Source organism: Microcebus murinus, chromosome X (assembly GCF_040939455.1).
Source record: "Microcebus murinus isolate Inina chromosome X, M.murinus_Inina_mat1.0, whole genome shotgun sequence".
In the NCBI taxonomy this organism is placed as follows: Eukaryota; Metazoa; Chordata; class Mammalia; order Primates; family Cheirogaleidae; genus Microcebus; species Microcebus murinus.
Window position 1 is genome coordinate 28,097,682 of NC_134136.1, and position 7,661 is coordinate 28,105,342.

The following is a 7,661-nucleotide window of genomic DNA, read 5'->3' on the forward strand; positions in this document are numbered from 1 at the left end:
TTCCACATACGAAATTCCTCTTCTGTCATATTGGTTGCCTGATTTTGGTCGGTGTCCGTTTCTAGGGGGCTGGTGCTCCTCTTTGGGGGTGTGTTTTCCGTTTGGTTCTTCATATTTCCTGAGTTCTTTCTCTGATTTCTTCCCATGTCGATCAGTTGTTGTTTCTTTCCTTAGGTTATTGTTTGGGTATTCACACACCTTGTTTAGTTTCTGAGGCGTTAGGTGGTGCTTGTGGGTGAAATTGGACCACTCCCTGTATATTGAGTCAGTGGGTGCCGTGGAAAGGCTGTGCAAGATGCCGTCCCTGTCAGTAGGTGGCGTTTGCTTGGAGGAACAGGCTATGGTGTTGATTTTGAGTCCTGTTATCAGCTCTTGTTCTGGGCGGAGCTGGGTTGGGTAAGCCTGCCCTCAGGCCGTTAGCAGGGGTCAAAGTTCTGTTCTCTGCTTCCAGGGAGAGCTGTCAGGGCGGGGCTGGAATGATCCTGCTCAGCCAGAAAGTCTGGGTGTGGGGGTGGGGCTGTCTGAGACCCGCAGTCTGCAGCAGGCCTCGCTTCTTTCCACCCTCCCCAACTCCGCAGCTACTCCTGGGCCTCTGCCAGCAGGCCAGACCACAAGCCGCCAGGCCTCCCCGGACTGTGATGCCGGCGGGGAGATTCCCTGCACAGGAACGCCACCTGGGTTGGGCGCACGGCCTCCTCCTGGGAGGAGGGTTGCCCTCTAGGACCCGATCCGCCCCTGGAGGCACACAGACCTCAGTAGGCTGTTCACATATAACCCTTCTGTGCCCTGGGCAATGCTAGCCCTCGGTGCAGGGGATCTGGTCTGCAGGTCCGACCTCTGGGTCCCAGAGTTCAAACTGTATTCCCACCAGGGAGAGGATTTCCGGTCCTAATTCACCCACAGGGAGCCCAAGCTTGGTCTATGTCTCTCAGCCTCTGAGTCGGCACCGTTTTCCTGGGAACACGGTGCCAGCAGCACCTGGGAGGGCGGGCGGGGTCCCAAACGGGAAGGTCCCGTTCCCTGGAGGTGCCTCCGGCTGGTGGCTGTGTTGTCTCTCTGGGCAGCCGCGGGTAGGGTCGGCGGAGGGGAGGAGGAGGCAATATGGCGCCTGCCGCGCGGCTCGGGTCCGTGCACACGGAGGTGCCCGGAGGAAGTTGGGAACCTGGTGCCACGTCTGCTACAGGCTCACCATTGGCAGGCGGCGGCAGTCTCTGGGCTGGTGTCCGCAGGTCTCTCCACCCGCTGGGGAGCCCACCAGCAGTCCCGAATGCAGGGGAGGGGAAACTGCAGATCCACCTACCCTTGCCGCTGGTCTCCGGGCTGCTCCGGTGGTCTCAGCCTCCAGTTCTCCTCCGCAGCCTCCTCCCGTGGAGTCTCCCGGGGTCTCAGGTACCCCTCCTTCCGGCCCTTGTCCGCTGTATGCTCGTCTTCTTGCTTCTTTCCTCTAGTTTCTGCTAGAATCGGTCTTTTCTGCAGAGACCCTCTGTCTGGCGGTGTTATTCGTCCGCCATCTTGCTCCGCCCCTATTTATTTAGCTTTGATAGTTTAATAATTTTCTTGAATTTTTTCCATTTTACCTGTTTCAAAATTTATTGGCACAAAGCTCTTTACAATATTGTCTTCAATTTGAAATCTGTTTTATATGTAGTTATGTTTCTTTTTTCATTCCTAATGTTGTTTATTTGTACCTTTTCTCCATTTCCCCTTTTTAAGAGTTTGTTTTATGTCATTATTGTTTTCAGAGAATCAACTTTTGTCTTTATTGTTTTTCACTATTGTACCTTTGTTTTCTGTTTCATCAATTTCTCTTCAACGTTTTTTCTTATCATTTACTTTCTCCTAGTTTCTTTGGTTTCATGCTGTTAATATTTACTTAATTTGTCTTTGAATGTTTATTTTAACGAGAATAACATTTTTATGTCATTTTTTTCTCAGTACTTTGTAGGCATCATTTTGTAGTCATTTTGCTTCCTGGTTGCTGTTCAGAAATCTGCTGTCAATCTAAGCATTATTTCATTTAGATGATTTGATTAGATATGTATTGGATTCTCTCATACTAACCTCCATTAATATTAATGTTTCAATATGTCTTTGTTCTTCTAAATGATTTCCTGGTGATTTCTTTAGCTCTATTTTAAAATATACAGTCTTTCTCTTTAGCTTTGTTAAATCTTATGATTATACCATCTGTTGAGTTTTTAATTTCAGTGATTATATATTTTTTATTTCTACATGATCTACTTGGTTCTTTTTCTCATCCTGGACAGTTCTTATGTTTTCTTTTTATTCTCTCATTCATTTCCTTAACTGCTTCATATAAACTTATTTTATATTCTGAATGTGAAAACTTCAATATCTGTAATTATTATAAATTCTCTGAGCCTTATTTCTGTTGATTTTCATTTATAACTGCTTATTTCCTCATGTGCTTGGTAATTGTTTCTACTGTTACTTCATGTTTTTTTGTAAGTTGATCTGCAGATTCATCAATACTTTTATTAAAATGTGTTCTTCCAGAGTGAGTACTTCTTTTTATCATGTTCCCAGGGCCCTTCATTTTTTTTTCAAACTGAAATTTTGGCTTAGAGTTTTCAGGCTATACAAATAGTGTGAATTCAATCTCCAAAGATATGTGTGAACAAGCTCATAATTAGGAAATCTGAGGGAGTACATGGACATAGCCCACTGGCAATGGGCACCTCAGGTTTATAGGAGGAATCTCTGATCAGATCTTACTTCTTGCTTGAGTCCCAGGCTTTGGGACCTATTTCTCATTCATGTAACCTGTTATACTCTAAGCTGTAGATCACAAGGGATGAGGTGGTATTGAAAGGAAAGACTGGTTCCTTTTTTGTCTTATTTTGAAACATGCAAACTTTTTTGTTTCTGGTTTCTAAAGAACCTTGTTTCTTTACTTCCAAGTCATCTGTGCAGTAAGAAACACAATTTTAAATGTTAAAATAATATTTTTCCTTTCTTTTAGAGCACATTCAAAAATACCAGAGAAATATTTTATTATTTATTTTTTTACTGGAATTACATACTCTACCAGTGAATTCTCTTTCAATTACATGTGATACAAATCAATTCAAACTGCCTTTAAAAATAAGGATCAAAGGAAACAATTAACAGAGTGAAGAGAAAACTTGTTAAATGAGGGAAAATATTTGCATTTATTCATCTGACAAGGTATAATATCCATAACATGGAAGGAAGTCAAACAACTCAATAGCAAAAAAGCTAATAATCTTATTGAAAAGTGGGCAAAGGACATGTATAGACATTTTTCAAAAGAAGACATAAAAACGGCCAACAGGCATGAAAATATGATCCACATCACTAATCATCAGGGAAATGCAAATCAAAACCACAATGAAATATTATCGTACCCCAGTTAGAATGGTTACTGTTAAAATGACCAAAAACAACAGAAGATGCAAAGGATGTAGAGAAAATGGAACTCTTATCCACTGTTGGTGAGAACATAAATTAGTACAGACATTGTGGAAAACAGTATGGAGATTTTGCAAAAAACTATAAATGGAACTACCATATGATCCAGCAATCCCACTACTGGGTATTTATCCAAAGGAAAGGAAATAATTATATCACAAAGAAAGCTACACCACCATATTTATTGCAGCACTATTCACAATGGTCAAGCTATAGAATCAACTGAAGTGTCTATGAATGGATGAATAGATAAAGAAAATGTGATACATATACACAATGGAATACTATTCAGCCATAAAAAGAATGAAATCCTGTCATTTGCAGTAAAATGGATGGAACTGGAGGTCATTATGAAATGACTGCAGGCCATTATGAAATGATTTAGTGAAATAAGCCGGGCACAGAAAGATAAATATCACATATTCTCACTCATATGTGGGAGCTAAAAAAGTTGCTCTCATGAAGGTAGAGAGTAGAATGATAGATATCAATAATTTTTTTAAAAATGGGAGACAAAGATCTGTGTCCATATAAGAGTATTGTTGAGAATAGAGTACTGTGTGCCCTTTACCTAGCTTCTCCAAATGGAAACATCTTGTATAATTGTTGTATAATATCAAAACCAGGAAATTAATATTCATAATCCACAGGTTTTGCATTCTCAAATTTGAACAACTGTGAATTGGAAACATTTTTTAAAAAGGAACAAAAACAATATACAACAATAAAATAATATAAAATAACTATTTACACAGCATTTACATTGTATTAAGTATTATAAATAATCTAGAGATAATTTAAGGCATACAAGAGGTTATAAATAGGCTATATACAAACACTATGGTATTTTATATAAGGGACTTGAACATCCATGTATTTGAGTATCTGAGTATACTGTGTGGCAACTATATGTCCTAGAATTGCATTTTATAAACTCAAAAAACAACTTTAAGCAAATCATTTGATATATTATCTTGCCAAAAATATAATTCACAAGGAAAATAAGAATTTCAATAGTCATTACAAATTCTTTATTCTTTAGGCAATTTAAAATTTAAATATAATGAAAGTATTATCTATCATTGTTTTATATTTTTTATATTTTATGTTTTCATTATTTTTTATCCCTACATACTCTTCTGTTGTTTTCCAGGGTGTACTGTTCCCTGCCCTATTCTCTGCTCTTTCCTTGGGTGCTGTCATCCATGCCTTTAAAAATACTTTATGTTGATGACTCTAAAATCTACACCTCTCGCCCAATTTCATCCTAAGTTCCTACCCTACATTTCCCACTCACTATTTTAGATGTCTCTGCGATACCTCCAATTAACATATCACCAAAGTATTATCACTTATGCTTATCTTCCTTAATCTCTTTAATGTTCTCTTATAATTATTAATTTTACAGTCTTCTATCCAGCTGGCCTAACTAGGAATTTTGTCCTATTCTCCTACTGTTTCATTTCTCCTAATACCCAAATACAAGCTGGTCTCAGAGTCATTTCTAGTCTATCTGTGATGTGTCTCTCAACCTCCTTTCCATTTCCATTGTCAGTCTTATTTCATCACCTATCAATTTACTTGTTCTATCAAACAATTCAGAAAGGTTTCCTTAACTTCTATCTCCTCAATAATGCCACCAAACAATTCTTTACACTGACAACAGAGTTAACTTTCTAAAATAATTATGATCATATCGCTCTTCTGCTTAATACTTCCAATGGCAATAACTCTCAACTGTCTATGGTATAAAATCCAAACTCTAGTATGGCGTACATAGTTCTTCACAATTCCAACTCAATCAATCTCTCTATAGGGCTATTCCTACCTCAAAAACCTCTTCCTATTCTGCAGTTGTACATACCAAATTCCAGCTAGACTGAACTTCCTTGAACATGCCATCCCCTTTTATGTCTTTTAACCTTTACACTTGTATAGAGTGCCTTTTATTCCCTTATACTAGGAAAATCCTGCCTACCTCAAGACCCAGCTCATTATCATCTCCTCCATGAAGCCTCCCCAGACTTTCCAACAAAGTTATTATCTTCCTTTTTTAGTTCTTCCACAGCATTTTGTCCCTGCCTCTCTTATAATAGTTATCACATAGCATCTGTTTGACTGTAATTGTATTATCCCAATACATTGTATCCTTTCTAAGGCAGAGACCTTACTCAGCTTTGTATCTTCAGCACTTCAGAGTCATAAATGTTTATTAAATGAATAAATTTTAATTGAAATCCAAGAGCTCAAGGGATAACGCTTAATCTTTTATTCGCAGTTAATAACATGTACATGCATGTATATTTTATTTCGTATTGCCTATAAATACACAAATCAATGAAATTTACTTCCTTTTCTGGATTATTCACTTCCAAAGGCAGTGAAAACAAAAACGAAAACAAAATTTTAAAATGAGAAACTATTAAAGCCCATTTTTGTCTACTTTTTTTCTCTTAGAATTTGCATTTCATTAATAGAATACTTATCAAGTTACTTTTTAACTTGGGTTTTAATTAGTTGGTATAATAACTATCAATTTAGCTGTGAGGGTATGTTGGTGTTATTGATATGATAATTAAATATAAATGATTAGTCTATTAAGGATGTACTAATTGACTTCTGCCAAATACAACTAATTACAGCTGATTGGTCAAAATAGTGTGAGCTGTTACTTTAATTACTTAACATTGGGTTACACATTTTATTGCTTCATATAAGCATTTCTCTTTCTTCCTGAAAAAAAATTAACTACTGTATATTTTGTGTTGATTTAATTTAGAGCAAGAAGAATACTGAGAAAAGGTTTTGTGTGTTGATTGTTCTAATAATAAAATTAAAAGTTAATGTCAAGAAAGGAGAATGCAACTGTGGATTAGAATTTACTTTTGCAAAATACTGCAAAGTACTATTGAACAGGTTAACTATTTGGGGAGCAATTGCACACTACTATGAAAATTGTGTTTAAATTATTTAAAGTATCAGCTCACCTAGGAAATAGAACTCACCATATCTTTTTTCTTTTAACGAACTACTATGAATCATAGATCTCTCTTCTTTTTACTATTTGTCACTGGGATATAAATATGTATCAATAACAGTAAACATTTTTTGAGCTGTAAATTTAGTTTACATAAACGGACATTTATGTAACATATTCTAATAGTGCTTTCTGCTCTGTCCATGATAGTTATCAAATATAGCCTTTGCTAAGCTTTAGAGTAATCTACCATAATCATAAAATTAAATTTATTGGGACTCAAAAGCACAGCTCTGTAAACACAGAAATAAGCACTAACTTTTCCAGTTCCAGTGGTTGCTTGAATAGTGTCTTCTTACATACTGCTGGCAAGTAGCAATGCAAAATGAACCATGTCTTACCAAGGAAAAGGCCAATAAATGAAATATTCTGAAGGGAAAATTATCAATAAGGATTGATTAAGCACCAATTGTGTTACCAAAGTACTGTGCCAAGCACTGGGACAAAAATAGTAATAAATGTACTTATCATGATTTAAAAAGAGTGTAAAGATAAGAAAAGAACTTACATTTAGACTAAAGAATTGAAATTATGATTTATGACTGGTTAATGTAAATTTGCTCTATGTATGGCTAAATTACAATAATAAATGGAATTTTTGTACAAAAGTATTTTATGGTATTATTTCTACGGAACACTTTTACCTTTGCTCTTGATTTTTGGCATTGACTACCTATCTGCTTTTGGCTGAAATCCAAGTATTGATTTTAACCTACAAAAGCTCTTTTTTGCTATGGAAACTGGTTATCTTAGAAATCGGCCTTTTCCTATATATCAAGGTTTACTTCTTCAGGCAGTGCTAATATTTAATTTTATGTTGTTAGTGTTTGTTGGCCTAGGAGTGAACATGCCTACTTTAGAATACAATGTTCTCCTTTTCATGCAAAGAACAATGTAAAGTCCTTAATGTGGCCTTGGTTTAAAGATTTTGCAAATGAAGCTCTCTTGTTTTATACTCATGAACAAAGTATATGATTACTTGAAAAGTCTGTAAAGAAACCATAGAATGCACTGAAATAGATTATAAAAAACAAAAAACTTGTCATTTACCTTTTGATTATAACGATGATTTAGCAAATTTCTTCTCTATCGTTATCTCATTTAAACAAAGGTAGAGCAACAAAAACAACATTGAACATATTATCATTAAACAAAACATTATGTTTTCAAT